The sequence below is a fragment of the Nomia melanderi genome, chromosome 1 (genome assembly GCF_051020985.1).
Source record: "Nomia melanderi isolate GNS246 chromosome 1, iyNomMela1, whole genome shotgun sequence".
In the NCBI taxonomy this organism is placed as follows: domain Eukaryota; kingdom Metazoa; phylum Arthropoda; class Insecta; order Hymenoptera; family Halictidae; genus Nomia; species Nomia melanderi.
Genome location: NC_134999.1, coordinates 13,063,850 through 13,078,172, shown reverse-complemented (window position 1 = coordinate 13,078,172; position 14,323 = coordinate 13,063,850). Strand labels below are relative to the sequence as shown.

At 33.3% G+C, this 14,323-nt stretch overlaps 1 protein-coding gene across 1 annotated transcript in view; it reads left to right on the top strand.

The window, feature by feature from the left end:
* The window catches only part of LOC116427654 (metabotropic glutamate receptor 8), a 94,980-nt gene that overhangs the window by 29,998 nt on the left and 50,659 nt on the right, over positions 1-14,323 (top strand). Inside the window, exon 2 of the mRNA XM_076370775.1 lies at positions 14,171-14,271. The gene's annotated coding sequence lies outside the window, so the exon portion shown is untranslated. The remainder of the gene's footprint in view (positions 1-14,170; positions 14,272-14,323) is intronic.

Genomic DNA, 14,323 nt, shown 5'->3' with positions numbered 1-14,323 from the left:
TAAATATTAAATATTAAATATTAAATATTAAATATTAAACTTTGTATATTAAATATTCAATATTCAATATTCAATATTCAATATTCAATATTCAAAATTCAATATTCAATATTCAATATTCAATATTCAGTATTCAATATTCAACATTCAATATTCAATTTTCAATACTCAATATTTAATATTTAATGTTTAATACTAAATTCTTTAGTATAGAATTTCTCTCTTATTTTAATAAATGATTAATGACAAAGCAGTTGTATCAATCATAATTGAGAAATAAATCTCAAAGCAAAGGATTAACCCTAAACCGAGTAATTAAATTGACTTCTCGAAATTCCTCCATAGAAATTCCAAGAGTACACTTATACAGACTAAATTAATTTCTTCAATAATCTCCCCGCGTAACATATGTTATCTTTTTAAGCCGTTGCCGTACAATACTGTGTCAGACGTATGGCGAAGATTTCAAGTAAAATTTAACAAATATAAATATTACTTGATTCGTCCAAATCCGAATCGAATATTATTATTAACTGTAACGCTTCTCAGAAAACCTGGATATAGAATAAGTATAGAATTTTCTTCTTCTAACGAATTATGAACAATAAAATATCTCTATTGATCTTAACACTAACCATACCGGTAACCGGTCAAACGACCAGATTTTAAATTCTGCGTTCTCTTTTGCTCCTTTAATTTTATATCAACTCCTATATTGTCCTATTACTTGGTTTTTCAATTTTCATCCCTACTTTTGTTTCTGTATCCACTGAAATTTATCATCTACTTGGTTTATCTCTATTTTAGTTAGTTATTTGACTAGTCACTAAGGAAATCATAGGGCAAGGTAATTGCAAAAAGATAATTAATGTTCATTGCAATAAGAAGAAATCAGGAGTGCCTAATTTTGACCCGCCCAGTTTTAGTGTTAATGTCACCGCAAAAATTCTCTTAGATTCCCCTTCGCAGAAGGAACCCTCGTACATCAAGGTTCCCGATGAAACCTGCGACTGTTCCGTTGACGTCCTCGACCGAAAAGGATTCGCGGCTGCCTGAGCCGACTCGAGGCAACCAGGGGATGCTCCCAGCATCCTCCGTTCCGCGGCCGGGCGTGATCGTTACGGTGAATTTCTGGCCTGTCGGCACATCGCACGGGGATAGAATATTTCCTCCCCCACTTTTTCGCTGAGGCGAAAAATAAGGATAGAAGGGGATGCCATCCCGTGCTAGCGAGCTACCGAAAATCGCAAAATTACTGTTGCGTCGGCCATGTAATAAAGAGGTTCGTTATCGTGCGCGTTCCCGAGTTTCGCTGGAGCCAAAGCGTTATGCGGATATCCACGTTGTGGTAAGCTGTGCAGCTCCGATTTATTGTTTCAGTGGACCGCGAAATTTTGCTTTTATACTAGAAGATTTAATCCTCGCGCGGGTAACGGGGTTTCTTTGTGGTAGACGGTAATCAGAGTACCGCGAGGTGAGGGTTCTCACTGGGATACACTTTTCCAGCTTGTTTCGATCATTTTCTGGCGCGTTCAAGTTGAAATAAAGTAAAATTGATATGAGCTATTCAGTTATTGGCGAAGTCTAGTTGTGTAAAATAATTTTGTTGTGGATTTTAACACGTTAAGCGTCATGTTAGTCACCGATGACCGATGCTTTTGAATTACTTAAGTGTTTTAATAATTTGAACACTTAATAAAGTGTTTAATAACGTAAGTTGATAATAGAGTGGTGCAAGGATTGTAACGTGAAATAATGAATAATTGTTCCTGTTTTCCTTTTTTACAAACGAGGAACTCTACGGAAAAACGGTCGATATTTTCGTGGCGCTTGACGTGTTAAGAGCTACTTTTATGTCAGGCTTGCGATGAATCGTTTCAATTGAATTCGACAAATCTAAATGTTATTTATTTAGCTTTCTTGTGAATGTAATGTTAGGGCTAGTAGCAGTTTTTAACCTTTTGGAAAATGTGGGCAGAGGATAAATATGAAAGCTTTTTCTTTTTCAAATTATTAACGATAAAGTGGTTATATTAAATAGTTGCGGAAGAAAACATAAGACAAAGGGTTAACTTGAAATTTGTACGGAATAAATATGTTATTTAGTTATCAAGAATCGAAGCTGTTTTGATAGTGAAACGAGATTAGTTTGGTATTAACCTATAATTAATTAATTATTTGATGCTGAGTTGACTATTAACCATTTGACAATTCAAATATTTTATCGATATTTTAAACTTATAAATGAAAAAATAATTTCTCACTAATTTCCCATGAAAAATATGTGTTATCATTACTGTGAAGAGTAGCTAGATATTTGGTATCATTCGAATAGATCCAGAAATGTCCAATAGACCTATACACATTCAACCACAAAATACATTTTTCTACTAAATTTTATTTAAACTCACAGTCTGAAGCACAAAGGAAACAAAAGAATGACAAAGTATTCACACACGAAACGTCCAAGGGACAAAAATGCCACACGAACGTTCTGCGCTACGTAGAGAATACTTTAACATTACTTTAACGCTAGGCGTGGCAGTGAACGTGTTGATCAGTTTGTCAAATTTGCTGGGGCAGGGCCCGGAAAAATATGCGCTGTAACCGCAGCAGGAAATAAATAACTTGCGGTATAATGCAGCTGATACACTGTGATGTCGCTATTAGTTTCAGGGAAACTGGACCGTTTTCCCACGGAGCTGCAGGAAATCTTAGATGTAATACTATATTCACAAGAGAAATATGGAAATATGTTAGAATATGTGGAACGTGGTATCTGAATAAATGTAGAATATTATTGTTGACTGAACGTTCGTCAGATAATGATTAGTCTAAAAATAAACGTAGACGCCTGGGAATTCAAGATGGACGCCGTTGTATGGACTTAGCGTTCGTGTTTTTTTAAAATACTAATTTATATGCCAAGTAAGCAATTACAGCTCTTTTCCTTTTCCACTTTCATATTTCCGTCGTCTGCCACTCTCATTTTGGTAAGAGATTGCGAACGTGATTTTCTCACTTCGTATACAATACTCTGCACGTCCGCGGTAACACGCGCAAATGAAATCCTCTCGTTTCAAGCGAACTTTATGTGCCCTCAACCTTTATTATAAATACTCTCGTTTGTTTTGCACATTGATTAAAAAAGGAAATAACACTTACGTGTAACTGCAAGGAATTTTAATCGCTTTCGTTGTTGGTATATTATTATTCTGTATTTTCGCTTGCAATATTTTTTAAGAGATTGTTTTAATGAGTTACATGTAAACAATTCTGGTAATATGAAAAAATGAGACTTGTAGTTTCTAAAGTGTTTAATGCCTCCTTTTACTTTTCAATTTATACAGTTACTTCCTTTCCTATGAATAATTAAAGTACAGGTATATGCATATATTGAAAGTTGTGGTTAATTTTAAAGGATTTCTTTTGTAACAATGCAGCTCTATTGTACGAAAATGATAAATAATCATTTATTCAAAGCATTGTCCATTGCTTTGCACTACTCTTTCTCATTTTTCTGGCAATAGATGGATAACTCGTCTTTTAAGGCTATACAGGAATCGACCCATTCTTTGATATCCCCATAAAAGTGAAAGAGCTGCTCAAACAAGTCATCTATCATGAATTTAAACAGCTGGTAATTTGAAGGAGCAATATCTGCTGAATTTGACGGGTAGGGTACGACATCTCATCTAAGTTCTTGTAACGTTTCCTTAACGGGTTCTGCAGTATATGGGCGAGTATCTTCATGATAAAGAATCACTTTATCGCGTTTTTAACATACTGTACTCGTTTCTCCTTTAAAGCTCGGCTCAACTGCGTCAATTGTTGTACGTAGCGTTCCCCAGAGATGGTTTCATTAAGTTTGAGCAGTTCGTAGTACACTACACCCATCTCATTCAACCAAATACAGAGTATAACATTTCACGGCATGATTATACGGCCTTAACGTTAATACTGATGGTTGGCCGAACTCGCATACGACTTTTTTTACACTTGAAGTCATTGTAATGTATCCACTTTTCATCACCAGTCACGATGCGATGCAAAAAACTCTTTCTATTTCGCCTTTGAAGCAGCTGTTCGCACATGCGAAAACGTCTTTCAATGTCTCCTCGCCCCAATTCGTTCACCAATTCCTTTGCTTCTCAATCATTCCCATTTCTTTTAAACGATTTTCGATAGTTGATGAAGCAACATCCAACGATTTTGCCAATTTTTGAAGCGTTTGACACGCGAGTAATGCTTTTAATTTAGTATTTTCGAACTTTTTCGTGTTAAAATCACCGCTTTCAAAGCGTTCAAACCAGTCTCCACGTGTTAAAATCGACGGAGTGTAATCACCATAAGCTTCCAACAGCAATTGTCGGCTTTCAGAAACATTTCTCTTTAAGTGGAAGCAAAAAAGTAAAGTTTCCCGCAAATTGCGATCTGTCGGCGCAAAATCCGACATCTTGAATGCTCAGAAAAACTGAAACTACGTTCTTTACACTTCAGCAAAGTGGAACATACTGAAAACTAGAACCATATTATGGCCTTTTAATTTTAACATAGCAACAATATTGATGTGATATGGTACTAGCTACGATTTTTCACATAAATTCTATAAAGTTAATTTCAACTCTTAATATATAATTACCTCAGTTTTGTTTCTTTTATGATAAATCACAAAGGAAATACAATTCAATTTTACTTTCACAAGAATGTCCCGACATGTGACAACAAATAATATTTTTTTACTGTATTGAAACATACGTTATAAATACTTTCTGTTCAGTAATTTTGTGTAATACATCGCTATCTTTTTTTAAACGCAGTTTTATGTTTCCCGTTGTTTGTCTATGTCCGACTATTTCGATCCAATAAGTTCTGCATACTTTCAATCGGATTTGGATGCAGTATTTTCATACGACTGGACATAAATATTCCTGAACAATTCTCAATTCATATTCTGAATCGTTGTCACGATAAAAATAAATCTCTCACAAATGCACATGCTTGTTTGTCTTTTTAACCGATCTTGTTTTAATACCGCCAAATATTTGTTTTCATGCGAACCTTCATTGACAAAAATTCATTCGTTTCCCTTAATATTTGGAACACTGAGTATTCTATTTTCGTTATTGTCACGATTGATACAAATACAGGAAGTAATAAGCATAAAATAATTAATTTACAAATTTTTAAACTAACATGTATGCTTCATCATTATAATAAGGAAATCATTTCACAAATATTACATAGGTTAATTAAATATTACAACAATTAAGCGTACACAAAAATATTCTTCCTTTATGCTAATCGACTAATTATTAAAAATTGATTTGCAATGCAATACGTTAGAAATTAAATATGAAAATTTATGAACACTGATAACTTCAGTATCTATGATATTAAATACGAAACATAATTAACTCTTTGCACTCCAGAAGTTTTTCATTGAAATACTCAATATTTTCTAATGAGATACCAACGACATTCTTTCACACTCACTTGACGATAAATCGCACAGAAATTGAGGAACGAAACTATTTTCTTTGAATATTTCACATATTAATGCATTGCACACAGTTTAATATTAAATATAAAACTTTAGCATTTTGCTGTGTCAAATCAATTGGCGACAGAGAGGCGCCTACAGAGTGCAAAGGGTTAATTTAGTTAAGATTCACGTTGTTCAGTGGGCAGATAAATATTCTGAATGGACTGCGGGTATTTATGTATTTATGCCAGATTTAATTGTGCAAATGGGAATAAAAACCATAGAACATTAACTGTTACACCTACAGTAAAGTTTCTGCGATTTTTATATTTATTTCAGTACGTCGAATAGAAAGAATAAATTTCACTGGAATTTCGAAAGTCTATTTTCTCAAACTGGTAGATACTTACAGAAGGAATTGCGTTAAGCGAGTGCCTTTGATCAGTTATTAGGAATTAATAAATTACGTTTCACTAAAAAAGTATAAGGGAATGGTGCCCGTCGCACCTCGAGTACAGCCATAGTTTTTTTGTAGCGTTAGCACCACGTGTGACCTCGTATTGGTATAAGAAATGGGACACTTTTTCCGAGTCAGGTACAATGGTCGCTTGAGCTGTAATTTTTAATGAAATTTTTCAAGCTACTGACCGTAAGCTGACTGCAAAATGTATGCCCTTGTAGCTCCAATATCATGCAAACAGCAACAAAAATGACTTTATATTTCTTTGAAATTTTGGAACGTTTCTTGTTTGTATTATCTGTTGCGTATCTCGAGAAATGTGGACGATATGGAAATGATTTAAGACAAGAGTTTGCGAAGAATACATAGAGAAGAATATATAAATGAAGAATATATAAATGATGTATAAAGAATATATTAAAAATATATCAAGATTATATCAAGAGTTTTTAATAATCTATAAAGAATATGTCAAAAATATATCAAAATTGTATCAAGAATTTATGAATAAGGTATAAAGAATATATCAAGAATATATCAAGATTGTATCAAAAATATATAAAAAATGGATAAAGAATATATAAAGAATGTATACAGAATGTATAAAGAATATACAAAGATTGAATACCTTAATAATTCAATACTTTTTTCATAAATATATTTTTTTTAATTGTAAAAAGAAGCATGTTTTCGTAAAACTTTCGTAAAAAATTCTTCGACGAATGAGTTACCCGATTCTCCAGCAACTTATCATTTATCGGGAGCAAAAACATGTGCATAACTTTCTCATTTCAATATGCACTCGCTTACCGCAGGGAGGAAAGTGACCCTGTCATTTTAACTTTATTATTCACCACTCCTCAAGGGAAACATTTCCTAAAAAAACACGGGAACCGACACTGATTTACTTGTTTACACAGAGACCGGGCTTTTACTCTGTGATTCTGGCAGATTTACTTTCACCGTTGATACTGCTAAAGTCTACTGTGCGTTTAATTGCCGTTAGCGAACCCTAGCGAATGTATTCTTCGGGTTTACACTGTCGGCAGAATTGTTTTCACTTTTCCCATTGAGAAGGGTGCGATTCCAACTAACAGTGTCTTGCGTACAGACAACATGTTGACTATTTATTTAATTTTCATGGTGTTACTGGCTTTAAAATCCATTTATATTAAATATATACAAATTATATTGTTGATTTTGATGAATTGAATTACTATTAATATTAGGGATTGTTGTAATAAATGAAAGATTTATAAATGTGACGCTGTGCAAAGTGACGAGTAGATTGTTTATCATGTATCAGTGAACAAAACAATTGGCAGACTACCTAATAGAATAAAATGTTTAAATGATACAAATTTTATTAAAGAACAGTATTTAGGGAACACTTTGTATATAACAAGTATCAATGTAGTATATATATATATATATTTATATTTTTATACACATTAAATTCGAAGTTCAATACACAGTGACTTTCATTATCAAAATTTTTCACTTTCGTTATTAAAGTTTCAAATAAGTCTCAGCGTTTTCTGCATTTTTTAATTTTCCAATTTATCTTATTTTTGTTCAATAGTTTCCCAGACAACTTCGAAGTTATCAATTTTCAGGGAAAGGTTTAATCCCCCAAACGTGACTCTCCGTCGATAACAAAAAAGCGTGTCTCTTCTTTCTGATTGATCTGCGCACCTGCGAAGTTTCATAAAAATTGGAAAGGAATGATTGTGCAACGTTCATTGTTAAAAATAATCATTGAAAAAAGAGAGCAGCGGTAATGTTATTCGTTACTTTCCTTGCAGTAAATAGTAGTTGATAGTACTATGCAATTGTTGTATTGTATTATTTATTACGAAGAAAAAGTTTCTCAAAGCTTCGAGAACACTGGCTTAACCTATGCTCTGTTGCGAGTGGAGTTTAAAGAAACTTCTAACAAGGGGTGATCAGTGATCGTAGATTACCCTTTATTCATAAACTTTGAGTACGGATTAGTAACTTGGGTTTCATGCTGGCATCCTAAAGTATACAACTACTTAGGCTGATAGAGAATCTCATAATTGTTTCTGTCTGATAATCGATATAGCTTAGTACTGCAATATATTTATCGTTCCAGATTTCCTAATAGATATTATAATCGACCATTACTTTGTATAATCACCATTCTGTCAAACTTTTTGCAACGTTATTCCATTTAGATGCTTCTTTACGATTAAGCAACTTTGCGACACTAATAGAATGCAGTTTTTTATTGTGATTAGAATAAAGGTCGGGAAGATAACACATTTTCATTGGTTCAATGTACAACAGTTTGATTACAAATTAATATAATTAAAATAAAATAAAATATTTTGTCGAAAAATAACAAAACATCAAATCTGTTTGTTATTCGGCGTACGGGTAAAGTAGAGTAAAATAGTTGGAGAAGTACTAGTGTATAAGATATTTTAAATGAACTCGATATAGGACAAAGTAAAATGAACATCGAGAAGAACAAACGAGCCATTCAATTTTTATCGTGTTTTAAAGTATGCAAGTATGCAGAAATTTGCGCGAGAGCTACCTGTAAACAGGAAATTGGTCGATCACCATCATTCGTGTGGTAGGTGAACGGGAAAACCTGCAAACATCATTGAAAATTCACGAGAACCAAAAACTCTCGCCGCGTTATACAAACTTTGAAAAAGTTCGACAATATACTGCTGCGAGATTCTGCGATACTTTGAAAAGAATTATGGGTAAACTCCAACGTGATCCACATTCTGGGAAAAATCTATATAGATATACCGGGTGTCTTGCAAATGTTGACACAGCCAAGAAACCATAGATCCTATACGAAAAACTAAAGAAATTCTAGTTTAGAAATACAATTTTTCTAATTTTCAAATTTTGTTGGAATTTAATTCTTCTTTTAATAACGAGATCTCAAATCGCACTGTTTTATTCCAATTTTTATATATTTATGCATACAGAATAACTTCCTGCCCTCTGCGCAGCCATATTTATAAAAGAGTTAGCCAGGAGCACGCAGGCTCAACAAATATTAACTTTGAATTTTCTGTAAAACAAAGTCGCAAATAATGCAAGGTTATTCTGTGTTTAGTGAATTCGAAACAAGTGGAAGTATGTTGAAATATGTAATTATGAAACTGTTACTGTTCACGTTACACGTTACACGTTAAACTTGTTTTCTTTTTGTTAGAAAATATCTACCTGCAGCTTCCGTCTGCAATTTCTCTTGCCTTTATTCCCATGTTCCAGGTTTTCTTAAGCAGTCTATTATTTTCATCTGTTTACTTTTATTGGAGCGAGATCTTTACAAATCTCGTAATATGGATCGACTCATTTCTTTGAAGTTCTTTCGTGAAACCTGTGCTCTTTTCAAGAAGAATGTTGTGTCATGCAAGGGTCTCCTCAATTTTTCAAGCATGTTATCGTTATATTGTATTCTATAAATACAGTGTCATGTAAAAATTGCTTGTATAGAGGTTAACTGAATTTTAACCTACCTTTTCATAGACAAAATAGTCACTCAGCTGGTGAAAAATTTTAGGTTCGAATTATAATCCCACCTTCGACACTTTGTTCTATACACACACGTTAATGTTTATAATAATTAAAAACAAAATATCGTGAATGGGAACATTAGCTGATTCCCTTTAAAGACTATACGTACTTGGACTATTTTCACATTTAATTATCTCGAAAATTGTTTGATACGCTATTTGATATGTTTTAAACATAGTTTTTAATAATCTTTACTTATAGAATCATTACTGTCCATGATGATTTTGTGGTGGAATTTTCTTGAAGTCAGATAACTTCTCTATGTATTATTTTATTGATCTAGAAACAGCTATAACGTGCGAAAGGGATACAAAAAAAGGTAGAGCAGCGATGAAGCAGGAGTGCATCGTCACTTGTTCGTAATATGTTGTTACGCTATTCCTTTGACGCAAGGATCAAAAGTTCACGTCGTATTGAATTAGCCCGAGAGCACCAACGAACTTTGTTACGTTTAAGTGTTCGCTATCCATTTTATAAAATTACGTCGACAATGCGCCTGGTGTTCAGTAATACTAATGTGCCTTATGTGAATGAGTATTTTCATTGCTATTTTCATTACTTTCATTACTATTTAAACTTTCCCATAAGACTGATAGAAAATTTACACAGGAATTAACAATATATTTAATTTAACAGTGAATTACATCGGAAAATATATATAATTGACTGCAAAGAATTCGAAACTGAAATTTTTGTTAAAATTTTTCTTCGGCTCCTGCAAATAGTCTTTTATATAATAATCGAATAATTCCGAATAATTTGTGAAAAACAATTGAATAATCTTTAGAATATCAATTAGTTTGTTCAGTGAGTATTTTTAAAATCTTATATACCAATATGTGATTGATTAACCTTGACTTTTGGAGTGGATTTGTCCCTTGTTCCTGAGAGGTCGATCGTAAAAGCTTTATTCCCCGATTGTTAGTATCGCTGGTACTATAGGATGTCATAGCTTGTTCAGTGATATTGATTTATCAATTCCCGTGGTTGCCTTATTATATGAGAGATACAGAATTCAATGGAATTTGTATACGACATGATTTGTGGGCATCCTTTGTGTTCCAAAAATTTCACATATCTGTTCATCGTGTCATAACTTGAAATAAAAACGAAGAACGTCGAGAGCAAATTTATTTCCTTTCGACAGAAAAAAGCGTTTCGAGAGAGAGTAACGACAGAGTTTAAAAAAGGAACGATTAAACCGGAAATCTTTTCGTGAAAGTTTATTCATACCGTGAAACCATGTATGCAAGTCTAGTAGGTGAATAAATCCGCTAGTACTTTCAGGAGTTCGTAAAATCTCTATTTTTGTTCTCTAGCGTGGAGTTTGGTATGAGTTCTTCGTCGCGGCCGCTGTCGGCAACTCTGAGTTGACCGTAAAATCAGTTTTTTTTCTGGACCTCGATATTTTTACGAACATAAACTCCAGAATGTCGCATTCAATAATAAAATGATTTTCCTGACTTTCTGAAATTTTTGTAACGACGAGAACTTGTGGAACGTCTAGCAACAATTTACGAAACGATGCTCACTATTTTTTCATTGATTTAAAATAGAAATATAACCTTTCGATTAATCATTGATTTCTTAGATTTTTATTAGGCTATTAATACGTCTTTCTTTATTAATAAATCTGTTTGTGAATAAACATTCCAAATGAATCTGTTAAGGATGTTTATATATTATTATTAGAAAATCATTTGATTAATCACTCGTAAGAAAAATATTAAATTCCTCGAGTTTATTTATTAGTATCGAGGACACTCTATGCAGTTATTACGTTCTCTATAACGAAGCGAATTTTAAAAATAACATTTTTACGAATATTACCTGTACAGCATTTTATGATTTTATTACAGCACGTAAAACCTCGGTCGCCATTTTCTCGAGACGACGTTTTCGTGTCGGCGAGGAAGATATCTCACAAACCAATCATTCGATTTACTTGAAATGTTACAACCGCTCTCAGCCGATACACTTTTTATCGTTTAAACTAAAACAAGATAGACGTTCAAAAAATTCCTTTTATTAAAATGAAAAAAAACAAGCAGATTTGATATTTCCTCTTTCTATTCCTCGAATCTCAAGAAACGTATTGTTCTAATTTTTATAAAAACTCGGAAATAAATCATTTCAATTTCTCGGTAGTTTTAGTGTTCACACTAGAACCACCGGATGGGTCGAAATGACCCATTCCTGATTTCATTTTTTCCAGTTATTCAACAGATAACAGATGCTTCTCTGGAACACTACTAGAGAAACTGATTTAGCAATAGATAAACTGAATTGCACCAACTGAAGTCTCTATAATTGCATTGTTGAGGTTTCTATAGAACAATTTCGAAGAGATAGTTTATCTGCTCGGTAATTCTAGTGTTAAAGGAAAAACACGGAAGAGAGTGAGAAAGCAATGACTTAGAAGGAAAAAGGGTCCAAGGGTTGATTTGTCGTAATGACTCCGATATGTAGTGCTGAGTTGTCCAAGGTGTTAGTAATCGTAGTACTCTAGCGTTTATTTAAGTTATCAAATATAAAACACAGTTAACACGTTGAATGCCTTAGGGGTCATCGGTGACCCCCAACTAAATCGAATCACTGTACTACACTGAATTAAACGATGATTATTTGATAACATTTCTATATTATACCTAATACTCTCTAATACGATGACATTCAACTAGATTAACGTGCAATAATAACAATGTTAAATATTAGCTAAATATGCTAAATATTAAACAATGCTACTTTAAATTTTGCTCCATGAAATCGTGCGGCATTCAACGAGTTAGTAAAGAAGTCATAGGGCAAGCGGTCAATGCATGTATCCCTTATCAGTGAAGTTGTCTTCCAAGGGCAACAGATTTATAAAGAGTTCCGAAGGTAGATGAGAGGACGGTGCTCACCTTTCGAAGCATTTGCGGTTGGGTCAAGGATTGAAGAGGGTCTTGGTGTAGAGTACGTGCTTTAATGGGTCGGCATCAGGCGACGGTTACCGTCTCGGAGACGCGTCGCTATCTGGTGTCAGATGAGAAGTTGTTTATCGAGGCAAAGACGTTCTGAATGGTTGCGGAAGGTCGATAGTTCAAATGACACTCTTCCATAACGCGGTGACACCGGTTTATTCGTTTTTCTTTCTTTCTTTCTTTCTTTCTTCTTTTCAGTTCGAAACGCCGCCCTTCTTATACCGTGTGTATTTTTATCGAACAAGGGAAATGAGAAACAATCGGACCAGCGGTGAAGCACAATCGTCAGGGTATAACAATAAGCACTGCTCAAAGTGATCATTTTACTCACGGCTTTGGACAGGGACCCGAGACGCACGGGAAACTTCATTGTTCCTTGGATCTCGGACTTTTTTCATGACCCACAAAACGATAGTGACTGGAGACACTGCTTTTATATCGTACTTCGCGAATCCTTGTCTTTTCATTTGTTTGCTGGATCAGCTGTTGAACCGATAATGATTGTACAGGGGGGGGGGGGGAGTAAAATTTCGGTTCGTTGGGTATTTAGGTTGACGCGCACTTGTAGGATTCTGGCCGTTCGATTGGAATTGTTGTTAATAAAATGTATAATGGATGAAGGTATTAGGCTTACACTTGTAGGGTTCTGGTAGTTTGGTTGGAAGTTATTAACTCACTGGTGTATTATTTACTTTCTCTGGTAAGCTCGTGGAACATTTTACTATAGACAATTTGGGAGAAACAACAAATTTTCTGTTCCATTGTAAATGCAGATTTACTTTGATGATAATAAATTGGTAATAGCAAAATTGTTTTTTGCTTTGATCTGTGGATAATGAAATGTTGAATTTGATTAAATTAGTCTAGAAATGTTCATCGCGAATTTCTTTCCTCATTGTGCGTTTTAATTACCTATGTTTGTCAATATCATTTATTTTACTTTACTTCTAAATATTTTCTTTCATCTATGATAATTTTGTGAAGATATTTCATACAGTTAGTAATATTTTATACACAGTTTCATTCAAAATTTTGTATAAGAAATAATGGTAAAATTGTTTTTATCGTTTTAATGTACACCAAGATATTTTGCACAATGCATACTATAATGCTTCAGGGCATTGTAGATTTGAGTTAAAAGAATAGATTGAAATTTCGTAAAATATACTTGTTTCATTAAAATTAATAATTGTAAAGTAGAAATTCTGGAATTCTGAAATGAGCTAATTAGTTCCAGAAGTATTTTCTTTCAAACATTTCGTAAGAACTGAAGAGTATAAAGATACAGATGACGAGAATCACGAGAATCGCGCATTATGAAAACAATTGTTTGAAGATACAACACATTGTACATTTCATCGAAGAGATGTTATAAAAAAGTATTGTAGAGGAAGGTATATAATTACAAAATACAATCAGAAACAGAAAATTTCATTTCATAATCATTTCAATAACAGTTCAAATAACGTCATACGAAAAGATTATAAAATAAAATTCTTTCACTTCATATTATCATTTAGTTTCTTATCTAATTAATAATTTAATAAATGTAAGTTCAATCTATAAATTTCAGTTTTCTTATAGTTAAAAATACTTTCGATGCCCGTACATATATACATATGTATAATAATAATATCTAATAATATTTTATCATTTATATCATTGTAAATCAATAAATATTATTTATCGTTTAAGGTCCCCTCAAGCAAAGGACTCTACAAAGCAGAAGTCGTGTGAACGTGTGGGCCATGCCCTTGGTCATTCTGAGGTCAACTACCAGGTTAATATTTGTTAAGGTAATTTCTAGAAGTTTGTCTGAAGTTCTATCATATGTATCAGCTAATAGCG